Source organism: Drosophila takahashii, chromosome 2R, assembly GCF_030179915.1.
Source record: "Drosophila takahashii strain IR98-3 E-12201 chromosome 2R, DtakHiC1v2, whole genome shotgun sequence".
NCBI classification, from domain to species: domain Eukaryota; kingdom Metazoa; phylum Arthropoda; class Insecta; order Diptera; family Drosophilidae; genus Drosophila; species Drosophila takahashii.
In genome coordinates this window covers 38,618,749-38,632,298 of record NC_091679.1, presented here as the reverse complement: position 1 = coordinate 38,632,298, position 13,550 = coordinate 38,618,749, and the positions used below count along the sequence as shown (strand labels likewise).

The 13,550-nt window shown below is 37.9% G+C and overlaps 1 protein-coding gene across 1 annotated transcript in view; it reads right to left on the bottom strand.

Annotated features, from left to right (window-relative positions):
- luna overlaps nucleotides 1-1,007 on the bottom strand; it is a 115,231-nt gene extending 114,224 nt beyond the window's left edge. The window contains exon 1 of the mRNA XM_017143716.3: nucleotides 199-1,007. The gene's annotated coding sequence lies outside the window, so the exon portion shown is untranslated. The remainder of the gene's footprint in view (nucleotides 1-198) is intronic.
- Nucleotides 1,008-13,550: the final 12,543 nt, after the last annotated feature.

The window sequence follows — 13,550 nt, the reverse complement described above, 5'->3', positions numbered from 1 at the left end:
ATAGTACTCATGGATGGAGGGGATGGATGATTGGGGTTGGCTTGTGATTCACAGCGGACGTGCTAAAAGTTGCACTTGTCTACCGGATAGCGGTAAATCAAAGCCGCACTTCGCAGTCGCCAGTTAATGAGCTTTCAATTTCGGTCTTTTTCTCTGGCTTTTTGCATTTTCTTGCGTTTTCCTTTCGGGCCATCATACCTGGCTAACTTGTTGTTGTTGCTGCTGGTGTATCTGCAACACTTGCCACCGTAACTGCAATATTTTTTTCCTTTTTTTTTGCAAACTCGTTTGCACACAAACACACCGACACACTAACACCGACGCGACGCCGGCTATGGCAAAAACAACAACTCAACTAACCAGCATATAGAACCATAATAACAACAACGATCGCACACCGATAAGATTTTAGTCGTATACTTTACACAATAATTGCTTGTTGTTGTTGTTGATGTTGCTGTTGTTTTCAGCGAATTTTTCACGGCTTTAATTTGCAGCGATATCGCCGATATTATGTATATTTTCCAATAATTCCGCCGTATTTACAGTTGTATCTTGAATTTCACTTTTCGCTTCCACTAGCCGGCGATTTGTTTGGGTTTCCTTTAAGCGAAAAGGGGGAGGGGGTCGTTTTTCTTTTCTTTCTTATACAGTAGCACTTGTGTTTTCCTAGCTGTTAACAACTATGTGTTGGGCTTTTATCAAACTTGTCAGCTTATCAGAGCCGAAGATACACCGCTCGTTTCGTTTTTTTCATTTGTTTACACGCGCTGCTCACACAGATACCCACACGCACACGAACGCAGCCACGGCATATAAACAAATTCGCAATCCGTCAGGTTTTTTTTGTCGTATCTTTCGGATCTGCGCTTTGTGTTATTTTTATTTTTGGCCAATTGAATTATCAGTGCGATTGTGTAGATTCATCCGATAACTGCGATTGCGATTTTCCGAATAACCGGCAAATAAGAGGACGTGAGCAAAACGCGTCTTTCCGCTTCGACATCTAAAATTTGACTGTTAAGCGTCTGTAAAGCGAACGTAGTTCATGGGCCCTCAATCGCAGAATACTGTTATCCATAACAGAATTGCACTCGGCAACGGAATGCTAAGAAAAATGTTAAGTGCATCTGATGGGTTGGGAGATGAGAAACGAAGTTGTTAAATATTTAGGAAGTTTTAGAAGGGACCCTTTTACTTTATGTTTAACACAAATTGTTAAATTTTTTATTTATTAATCATAACTTGTGATATTTATTTTAAGTATGCTAATCTAGAAATAGGTAATAATGTTTTAAAAAAAAACATTTATTTTAAGAAATGAAATAAAATATTTAAGCCTTCATTAAAGACTTAATTCATATTCGAATTAATTAATTAAGTAATTCTGTATTCTGAATTAAATAATGTTCTTATCCTTAAACATTAGTTTAAATTCCTTATTGCACTTATAAATAGCTTATTTTGAAGTTCATTGGTTGTTAATTATTTGAATATGTTGTTAGGAAACAATATTTAAAGAACTAAATTATTTTAAAACATTATAAGGAGTAAGTAATATCAAATATTTAACAAAAACTGTTTAGACTATATAAATAATATATTTTAAGGGATTTGTATGTATTTTACGCGAAATAACCACAAGACATATTACAATAGTAAGAATCTTTCCTTTAGCGCCAACATAATTTTCCATTTAACATAAAACAGCCACCGTTAAAACTTAACGAAACAATGTAAGGCTAGCGCCGAGATACTTTTAACGAAACTGTGCTTCGTTTTGTGTCGGAAAAACGAACGAAGCCGGTTAAGAGAGCAAAGAGAATTTATCTCTTCGAAAATATTATCGTGGTTTCTCTTCGTAAAAGCATTCTCTTTAAAAGTGTTCCGAAAATTAAAATATAATGTTTAGCAACAACTTATTAGCTAATTAATTTATAAAAAAAAATATACAAAAAAATATATAAGTTTAAAAAAAAATATTTAGTATATCTAGTAATTAATAAAAATAAACCTTCCAAGCAGTAGCACAGAGAGTTAAATATTGTACATTTACGATATGTTAGATAAAAGCAGCTTAACATTTAATTCCGGCTATGACAATCAATTTCGATCATTTGGCTAATTAGCCAAATCTGGCCAAAAGCCCTGCTAAAATATGTATGCACTTCCTGTGGCGCTTTGGTGGTCTCCATATTGCTTCAATAATTGACAATCACATTGCGTATACGCCTGCCAGCAGAGTTATGACAAGCGTGTAATGTGCAGGCAGCTGGCAGTTGGCATAATTGCAAATAAACTAGCAACAATAGCCACCCAAACGAGAACCCTCTGGAAAGGAGCAAACAGTAGAGATTAAATAGACTCAATTTTGGTGTAGGACTCAGGATGATAAAATATAGTCCACGCGTAGCACTGATGAAATGTATGATCCAGACAGTAGGAGGACCCTCAAAACTTCCGCGTGTTCGCTGGTCACTTGTTCTTTGGGTGAATTTCGATTAGATATTGCCAATAATCCGGCCAAATATTCTTATCACCAATATTGGGAATGATAATGGATTGAAATGATCCTCAAAGTTCTGGGAAATTTTACGCGGATGCATAGATGCGATCCGATTTAACATTTTAGCTTCCATAAATGAGGATCCTTGCTAAATTGCAGGGTTGCATCTTGGCTATCTATGTTAATTACCATGGGGGATTGTACTAAATATTAATGCAAACTTTAGCAGAAAATATACTGACTCTCACAGTTAAGAAGCTTAAAAATATAAGGAAAATAAAACTATTAAATTTTATTAAACTAATCTAACTGTTTACTCACTATTCTACCATTAAATCATTATATTAAATGTGGAGTTTGAATTAATTTTAGGGAATTGGGACTGTACTTAAACACATGTGCATCGATAACCCCTCATGGAGATTATGAGACGGCAAAGGTGCGTTGACAATTTGACATCTTGCTCTTCGTTTGGCTCCGTTCTCAGCTCGGATTCCCAGTGCCAACTCCCCATTTCCCAGTTCTCAATCCCCCGTTCTCGGGTCTCCAACTGCCGACGGCTGGCGGAAGTCACACAAATCCGTAAATGGCACAGTTTATGCCACCAAAAGCTCTACCCGAAGTTCGGGCCAAGTTAGGAGCGGCAAATTGTCCATTATCGGTGGGCGGGGGGAGAGAAAACAAGAGGGAAAAGGGGGGTCCTCGGCCTAAATGGGGCGCCCAGTGCAATCGTTATTAATATTGATTGGAGCATAAACTGGCGACGGGATTCGAGCGGGATCTCCAACGCATACGGGCCGAAATGTTGTCGATTAATTGCGATTATGTAAATGTTAATGTAAAGCGCGTTACAATTTATTATGTTTGCAGGAGGGCTTGCATGCAAAGTGCTCTTGCCCAAATACACATGTGCATGCTAATGTGCGTATCCGTTAGGTTGCCAAGTTTGGCTTATTGATTTAGTAGACGCTGCAAATTGCGCTTTGATAGCGTCTAATGTGACGTTTGTGCAATTGTAATGGAAATTTATGTTTGTCGGTCTGTGTTTGGTCAGGATGGGGCACCGTGTAGGACTTGTGTAGGGCTCCAAAAGTCCACCTGGCCTTAATTACAGGTGTGTTTCTGTGGCTGCCCACCTTTGGGCGACTGCACTTTGAGCACTCTCCGTGGAGTTTCGGGAGAAACAATTACGGCGACAGACTTGCAGATTAAGTGCAGTTCAGGGACGTTTAAGTTCGGAATGGGGGGAAGTTCTGGAATTGATCAAAGTTGGGATGCGGTACGAAATATGTCAGCACGCAGAAATAGATAGAATCTTTAAATGAAAATTCAATTTCCAATTTTCCTATATTAATATTTATTACGTTCTTAATATCTCATTTATTCATCATGCTTTTTAAATCTCAAATACAAAAATATAATAAATTTAAAATATATTAAATTAAGCTTTTCTGCATTATCTACATTTTTATACCCTTGCAGAGGGTATTATGATTTCAGTCAGAAGTTTGCAACGCAGTGAAGGCGACGTTTCCGACCCCATAAAGTATATATATTCTTGATCAGCATCACAACACGAGTCGATCTAGCCATGTCCGTCTGTCCGTCTGTCCGTCTGTCCGTCCGTCTGTCCGTCTGTCCGTCTGTCCGTCTGTCCGTCCGTTTCTACGCAAACTAGTCTCTCAGTTTTTGAGCTATCGGGATGAAACTTTCCCAAAAGTCTTCTTTCTATTGCAGGTAGTATATATGTCGGAACCGACCGGATCGGACAACTATATCTTATAGCTCCCATAGGAAGGATCGGAAAAGATAACGTTAAAAAAATTCTAGCTTCGGTGTTTTTTGAAGTTTTACCTTCTACTCTTGGGAATATTTTTTTTAATATATTTCTGAATTTCGGTTTTTTTGTTTTTTAAATCGGATCACTATATCATATAGCTGCCATAGGAACGGTCAAAAAATTAAATGGAAATTAATGGGAAAAAATTATATCTTTGTTGGTTTTTATTACATTCCCTTCTACTCTGGGATATGACTATTTTGAAATATTTCCGAGTTTCGATTTTAATTTTTAAAAGATCGAACTACTTTATCATATAGCTGTGATAGAAACGATCGAAAAATTAATGTGAAATAATAAGAAATTTAACATTTTTGCGATTTGTAAATTAATAGAATGATCTGCAAGGGTATACAAGCTTCAGCTTGCCGAAGCTAGCTTCCTTTCGTGTTTTAACTTGAACTTTAAGGTCTTTTATTATATTTTGCCATATTCTTATAAATTAAATAAATAAATAAAACAGATCTTTAATTTCCTTACAAAAACCAACCAATAAAAAACCCTGAGAAAATATTATGCTTTGTCTGTTTAAAAAGGAGCCACCAATCTACGACTCCGAGGAGGCGATTGTCTGTATTAGCCATCAATAACAGCACTTTAAGTACGTATCTCACAGATACAGACCGCTGGAAGCCACCTACTCAACTGGCAACTGGGAAACGGGCAACTGGCGACCGTCTTCGACCGACTGTGCCATTAAGGAAATCATAAAGTGCATAAAATCACAAAGCAAATTGCTCAAAAAACAGGCACAATATGCGCTCGCAGTCGGAATCGCCAAGCAGACGAGACGACACTTTCCAGCTTAAGCCAATGGCCAAAAGCAGCAGGTTGGGGGCCATGGTTAATGCTTCTCTTCTGGCTGTTGCTGCTGCCAAAGCGAAAATATTTTGATGTATTCATGGAAACATTTTATGCATGTTAAGTAACAGACAAATCGACGGAAACTTATGCTACGCAGGGGTTTTCGATGGCAGGGGGGTGGCCCATTCGGCTGATTAATAATTTACGTGGTAATATTTCTGTTGCCTGTTACCCCGCCAAAAAATAACAACAACATTGCGTTGGAACGAGGTACAGTGGAGCTACTGTGAGCTGAACAAAGAGTGTGAAGATTTCCCAAAGATTATGATTATATTAAAGTTTTATTTGTCCGAATAAAATTTAAAAGTAAATAGGTCATTCATTAATTTTTATTATATAATAGAATATGTTTTAAATAACATAAAAACAGAACTTACAAAAAATAATTGGAAGAAAAATTAGAAGAAAAATATTAACTAAAAGGTTTTAAAATCAGAACGAATAATTAAGATACCAATATGAATATATTATTTTATGAAGAGTCAAGCTTTTGGCTAAATTGATTAATTTATTTGGCACTCTTCAAAATAATTAAAAATGCAAATAAAACATTTTGATAAAATACCTATGCAAATATAAACCATTGATCACCTTAAAGACAATTCCCTGTAAACGAAACATAAGACTCGTTCAAGGTGGAAAAGTGACCAAGAAGCCAAAAGAGATGGAGATGTGTGCGCGAGGGAGAGGGCGAAAAGGGCTAGAAAGAGACAGAGATGCGAGGCAGACGCATATGAATTGGAAACTAATCGTGGAATATGAGAATGATTATTATGCACATCACACTAATCATTATCTCTGTCATGGACAGCCGGGGGATTCGCTACTTCTTTAGTGGAGGGTGGAAAACCCAAAGAAAATCCAGAAAGAAAGCGAGAGAGAGATGGCTAGCGGGGAAGGGAAAGAGACAGCAAGAGAGACCTAAACATGTGTGGCTCATAAAAATCTGTTGATATTCATTGCATGTCGCCAGTAGAACCCCACTCCTGTCTTTCTTTTTTTCGGTTTTTTGAGGGGGAAAACTTTTCCGGCTTAGCTTTGGGCTTTAAGCACACACTTTGCCTGATTTCTTTCGGGCCCCCGTTAATGGCCAAAACAAATGAATATTGCAAGGCATTCATTCATTAACTGCTTTGTCATCCAACGTGTCTCCCCTCCGCTTTTTTGGCAAAAATTAATTTAATTTTTGGCAAATATAAACACTTGCTACCCACTTAGCTGCAGTTCATTGCTTCAAGTAAACACGACGGCCCAACTTTCTGGAGATGGAAAACTTATTTCAGCCAACTTTTATCCGTCTCTGTTTGCACGTCTTTGACAATTTCAAATTGTCGAGCATGCAAATAGGCGCAGCAACAATAAACCATGCGAATCACATGAGCAAAGTAGAGGGTTAAAATACAAACAGAATGAATGACAAGTCAAAGAAACTCAGCAGAAGATAACGAAAAAACCATGGGAAGGGGAAGGTGCCAATAAAGAGCTAAAAATAAGTTATACGCTTGTCGTTTCGCATATCAAAAAGATTACAAAGGCGATAGCGATTCCAGAAAAACTGACCAGCGCAAATTGGGTAAAAAATATAAAAAAAAACGAACCATTTGAGCAAATTATTCAGATATAATAATATCACCATTTACTTAATAGGAAAATATACTAAATTATAAAATGATAAATTAAAACAAGTTGAATGGTCTAAAAAATATTAATCGTTTAATATCAATGTTTTTATTGTTTTGTTTGTCATTTAATATGAAAAACAAGCGATTTGAATAAAATAGTCAAATATGTCTAAACATTTCAAAGCTTTTTACTATTACATGTATAGAAAAAATGTCTGTTTATAGGCTAAATAGCATTTAAAACGCATTGCAGTAAAAAAAAGCCTTGAAAATAGATGGTTATAATCGGTTTCGATTATATTTTACAAATTATTTCGTACAAATCGGTTAACTTAATCACAAACCAGCTCAATAAATGTTGTTCATTCCCGCGGAACACGTATCAATTTTAATGAATTACATTTTTTTAAACTCTAGAGAAGTGCATTTAATTATGAAAGCCAATTGATTCATATGGGTATCGTTTTCAGCAATACAAAACGCATTCTGTCCGATCTCGAGTCATTGCATTATAGTTTGGCTTAATATGGATTAACCCGGCCATTAATTTACCGGCCAGCAATTAACGAACAGTTGGCTTAGAAGAGAGCCGTGTAATCCTCGATTTCACGCCACGTTAGATTAATTAACTTTTTCATAAATAATGCCGAATGCAATTTAATTAAAAGCAAACATTTTTTTTTACTTTTCCGCTGCCAGCATGCTATTTGCTTACTTCTGTGCTGCTGTAAAGCGGAAAGCTATTAAAATTGTGTCATCGCGTATTTAATACTTTTTGAAATAAATTCGCATAATTATCGCTGGCGGCGTAGGCTGATGGGATTTGTGTTGCAATTTGCACTTTTCGACCGGCCCAAAGATACACGACCAGTGAAATGTTTATTAAAGTATCAAAAACAAATACCAGAAAGCTGTCACCAAACCAGCCGCATGACAGCATCCCCCACTTGCCACAAAATTTGCATATTTGTCTCCGGCGGCGGTCGTCATTTTAATAAAAATGTTTGTATAATTTCATGACGTGGGATGTGGGACGTGGGCGGCAGAAGCGGCCTCTATGCTTGCTTATAAAATTAATTTTAAATTAAACAATTTTAATTATGATTCAATAATCAACAAACACATTGCAGCTTCGTCAATGTTGTCGCAGACTTTCAACAATGCAAATATTGGTTTTTCGGCCGTTAAAGCCCAACCCATTAATCCAACCCCCCGATTATCGAAAATTATTTAATGGCCGCCTTTTCTTTCATGTTTGAAAAAAGAACGTTGAATGTCCTCCTCCATTATGTTGCTGCTGAAATGTTTCAAGTGGAACCACTAAACATTGGACAAGCTTCGATTCGCTTCTGCTAATTTGATTAATAAACTTTCAGTACTTGTAAAATGTAGAAAATTTAATACTGCCGACGAGTACTTCTTTTATTGAGATAATTGCAAAATCAAAATAAATTAAATTCTCAGATGCTCATAAAGAATGTTGTTTCCCACCAAAAAATAAATGATACGCTTTAATTTACGAAAAAATTCATAACTACATTGAAAGAAACATAGCCTTAAATTATTTTTTAAAGTATTTTTTAAGTTTAATAATAAAAAATGATTTTAAATTCTTTTTTAAACTCTATTCAAACGTACAATAAATTTCACAAATGATTGTTTACTTGATACCCAAAGAATTTCTTTGTGTGCAAAAATATTTTTCCTGGCAATTGAATTAACTTTTAATTTTTTGCTTCGCCTGTGTGGTCATAAAATTTAAAGAGAACGTAATTGTCTAATTGAAAAAACGGTTTCGCTTCATGATTTAGTCAAGAACTCGCGAAAGCCACTTAGTCATATTTCATATGACTAATTTATCACTTTCTGTAGTTATGGAAAACCATTTTTTTGAAACTTGTTATAGTGGCTTTCGAGCGATTTGTTGTAAGAATTTCCCTCTAGTCGTGTGCAATTCATATTTAATTAAATTCTCGATGCTTAATCACTTGCAACAAGTTAAATGTTGATTTTTTCGCAGAGCCTTTCCTGACTTTATTCAATTAGCGTTTGTTGACTGCCGTTCCCCGGACTTCTGCCGATTTTCGTAGCTGCCGGCGGGCACGTCATTACATATGCCACGCCCACCTCACCAATGTTCGCCCCGAGCTTAATGCTCGGTGTACATAAAATTTATTTTCACGCATAATTTAAAAAACCTTTTGCGCTTTGCTTAATGGCCATTCATTTATTGCATTTGCACCGCCCACACAGGCACACAAACTCTCGGGGAGACACAGGCGTTATTGAATCAGCCACGCCCACTAAAAAGAGCAGGAGGCCGATAATGGTGTTGGGATGAAGCCTGATTTCGTTAGTTGACAGCCGGATGTATGAGGTGCTCATTAAGTAGTCCTTTAAAGCCGGATTAAACTTAATAATCCAGTTCATAAAAATCATATCATAACTCATATCAGAAATAGGTTCCTAAAATAAATTGATATATTTTAAGCCGGATTAAAAATAATAATGATAAATCGTATAACATCTCAAATCTGAAATGGATTCCTTAAGGTTCTGAAAATTAATTGATATATTTTAAAATTATTTGTGTTATTTAATTAGATTTGTTAGTTAAAAACATTTTAAGAAATCTAAATATTTGATACAAATCATCTGAATACTAACTTTAAATTTCGTTGGAATATTTAATTAAATATTTTTACCCAAGATATCAATTTCGATAAAATTTAATTTGCGAAAATATCAATTAGGAAGCCATTTGTGATTTTGTTTTCTTTTTAATTGAAAATTCGATGCGGGATAATTGCAGCAATCACTCATGGGATATCAATATGATTTCAAATTGTTATGTTTTAGACAAATAGACATGACACTCATTTTGACAGCTAAACTGCAACACCTGAACTTCGTTTCACTCAGATGCCAAAGTTAAACGCACTCACTTAGCCGTCGCCATTCAGCTTTAGTCGCTTGAATTAGATTTGATTTTGTCATTTGCCCGGGCACATGTACATATGTTTGTGCACACCTATATCTTCCACATGCCCCAACTCCATCGATTCCCGGCCCTTTGTAGTGGCCCATGTTGCCTGTGGCAATGCTTCCTGTCTGATGTTGCTGCTGCAGATATTGCTGTTGCTGTTGCTGCAGGTCGATGTTGCCGCTGCTGCTGCTGCTTGTGTGTCTTGAAAGTTGGCAGGCCACGTTCTGGTTTTGGTTTCGGTTTCGGTTTGCTGGCTGCGATGGGCGCCTGTTGACGCTTTTGGTTTGGCAGACATGGGTATCAGCCCAGGTACTAACTTGGCTCTCACCGTTTACATGCTCACCGCCCGTTTCTCATATCACTTTATTTGCCAGCGGAATTTGCACGCAACTCCCTCGATAATGATGCTCAAGAATTTTTAATAAAAAACTGCCAGCCAAGGAAGAGGTTTCCTCCTTTTTTATTCCTTCGTTTTTCACCTGATGAAGGCAATTGCCAGGACCTTAATGACAGCCAGCCTTTGTGGGTTACGCAATATATTAATCAGCATATTAATTATGCAGCCTGGTGGGTGGATTGTCGAGTTGCCAGTGTCAAAGGTCAACGAACTGCAGCAGCCAGGAGGCATATGCATTGTTGGGGACACACATAAATTGTTTAACCAACTTTACAGACAACATCCGTTTTCGGCCGAGAGAGAAAATGGCCAAAAGCAATGGGAATACGAGTACCAGGCTGCCAGGCAGTCAGCCGTGTGACAGGCAGTCGGTCATTATTTCGCACTTTTGTTGCCGCTGCGGAAATTTCACAGCAAGGAGCAGCAGCAGCAGCATCAGCAACATGCGACACGTGCAACAGCGGAAGTCGAGAGTCTGGGCGATACAGTGTGCCATAACAATAATGCCACAACAAAGATAGAGTCGCTGGCAGGAAAAAATGAATGCGGGAGTCAGGTGGAAAACGATGCAAAAGTCGGGAGCAGACAAAATGGAATTTTAATGATATGAGAAGGCGCGCCATCGGAATATTTTTGCAGGTGAAGCTGCTTACCAGCCAAGCACCTTGGCATCCCCTTTCGACTCCCACTTTTCTTACCCTTTGACCCCGCGTAGTACAACCGGCACTTGAACTACGCCGCTTACTACGCTCTTGGCGCTCTTTTCGGTTTGTTTTTCTGGCTAACAATTTTTTTCCACGGCTCTGGCGCAGGCGAGTTGGCCAAAAAGAGCGCAAGAGAGTCGCTAAGAGAGACTAGGCGATTGGCAAGCCGGCAAAAATAAAATAAAAACTTGGTTGAACTAGGAACAGAGGCTTTTTGGCTATAAGTATAAAAATCTGTTTGAAATTTAAGGAATTTTCTTATACTAAAAACAATACAAAAGCCGAAACCCCTTTAGTAAAATTAAAGTAATATTAGAAATCCTTTAAGAATCTAAATAAAATCAACTTACACTGACCAAAACAGTTTCCAGGAAGCACTTGGCCTTGTGGTGGTAATATTCGCATAGTTCCAGGTTCTTTACATATTTTTTAAATAATTTTTTAAGTAGTTCCTTGAAACCCCTTTTAGATATCACAAACACAAAGCACACTCACACCATCGCCAATCGAAAGCAGCAAATGCCATGTGCGCCTGGCGGTATGCAATAGTTTCTGTTCCTGTTTCTCTTTCGTTTCGTTTCGCTATTATCCGTGTTAGCCGAGTCTATGAGTGTGTGTGTGTGCGTTTTAGCCGACAAAGTGCAACACACAGCGCAATGACCGACGTACTCGAACGTTGACTCGTTTCTGTCCTGCGACAACTTTTCTCGCTCCTCGCCGATGGGAATAATGATCTCGACGTAATGACGATTTTCAGCAGCCAGTAAGCTTGTTGATGCTGTCCTGGTCCCGATGACGTCGTGCCTCTCTCTCTCTGTTACCCTCGTTCTCCCTTTCTCTCTCTCTCTCGGCCATTTTGCGGAAGCTTCAACTCACCGCAAACGGCTCCAAAATGAGCAGCCAAATTGCGAGTTCCTTCCTTAATTGCGCACTCGTATCGTTTGTATTTTTCCTACTTTTCTCTTTCGTATAACACATTTCTCTTATACTTCGGTTTATGGCACGCATTTCCCCAGTGACGTCACAAGGCTTTCACAACGCTTTTCCCCTAGCAGAATCAGATAGAGAATCAGTTGTTGTTTTGGCTGCACAAGCCGGCAATGTAAACAAAACATAAAATATATGAATGGGTGAGTGAGTTGTGCGGGTGTTTGGTTGTTCTGGTGTTTTGGCCGTTTGGCTGTTCGGATGGCTGGGTGTTTTGGGTGGCAATTGGGAGAAGCCGATGCACTGGTGTTGGTGCAAATTCGGCAATGCGTGTGCGCTGCGCCTGATGAATGAAAATTTCGACTGGCTGAAGGGGAAAAGCGGGAAAAACATCTGAGCGGCAGCTAAACGGTCATATGTTTCGAATTATGGCTGTTGAAAATGAAAACTGCAATAGAAATTAAGTAAAAAATGTAAGATTCTAGTTATTAAAAGCCTGGGAAGTAAAAAAACAACTAAGTAATAAATTTAAGTTAAAGTAACATACCAATATTTTTAACAGTAGGATGTCAATAGACCCTCCTTAATTACAAATATTACAAATTTAATAAATAATAAAGAAAATTTTGCCAGCCAAAATTTGATAAAAAAAATTTTTTTTTTTTAATAAATAATAGGATTAATATTTACAATTGTTGCTGCGATTTTTAGATTTCTGTAAAAGTTGTTTTTAAAAATGTTATTATTGATTTTTATTAAACTTTTGCCTGGAACATTTTACTTCTTGGTATATAAATTAAATATTGTGTAATTTTAATTGCATTAAAAATCGGAAAATAAAAAAAAATTTTAGACTTATTACCAGCAGCCGCCGTATTTTGTCAATCAATCTGAACACCAGGCCAACTTTGGGTGATCTCTGAAATCTTGCTTTGAAAAGCACTAAGAATGGCCTATCAAATTCAGCATTGCAGGCAAAAAATTGAAAAAAAAACATTGACAGGTCGTGTCAGAAAGCACACGAAAATCGAGTGAGCCCCGAGCAGTCTCAGTCGCAGTCGCAATCGCATTTTAATTTGAATTCTTTCTGGTAACGCTCTAACAAAAGCCCCCATGCGATGTGCACGACCAAAAAATGAACTTAAGTTTCGGCCAAGAATCTTGTTGAAGAATTTCTATTTGAGCATTTGTCATGTCTTCGCCTTAGTCTATAAAATATATTGTTGGTAGATGGGATAGGGGAAAGGGACGAAGGGGGCGGGGCACGCGGGGTGTGTGCAAATATGCGAAAGCTAAATGTCAGAGTCAACCCTTTCGAGCCATTCTACCAGCCTTTTTTTGAATCCCTCCTCCCCTTTCCCCTCAGCTGACTGGTGTTGTTGCCGCTTTGGCCCCCTTTTCGGGTGGAAAGGAAAGTTTTTATCTTAAGCTGCGCTGACAGGCAGCAAAGCGGCAAGCGAAGCAACACAAGTACACGCCGGACAAAGGAGCCAAGGGGGTGGCGAAACGGAAAATGGAAAATGGTGAGGGGTGGGAAGGAAAAGGGGAGGGAGAAGGGAAAGGGGTACGTGGCAAACGTCAAGTTATAGAAAATGCTTGGGCCTGCACAATGAGAAAAATGTCACCAAAATTGCTAATCAATTGGGTGTTTCCAAGGAGGCAGGAGATAATTCTAAGGACAAAGACAAATGTTCGATTTCAAAC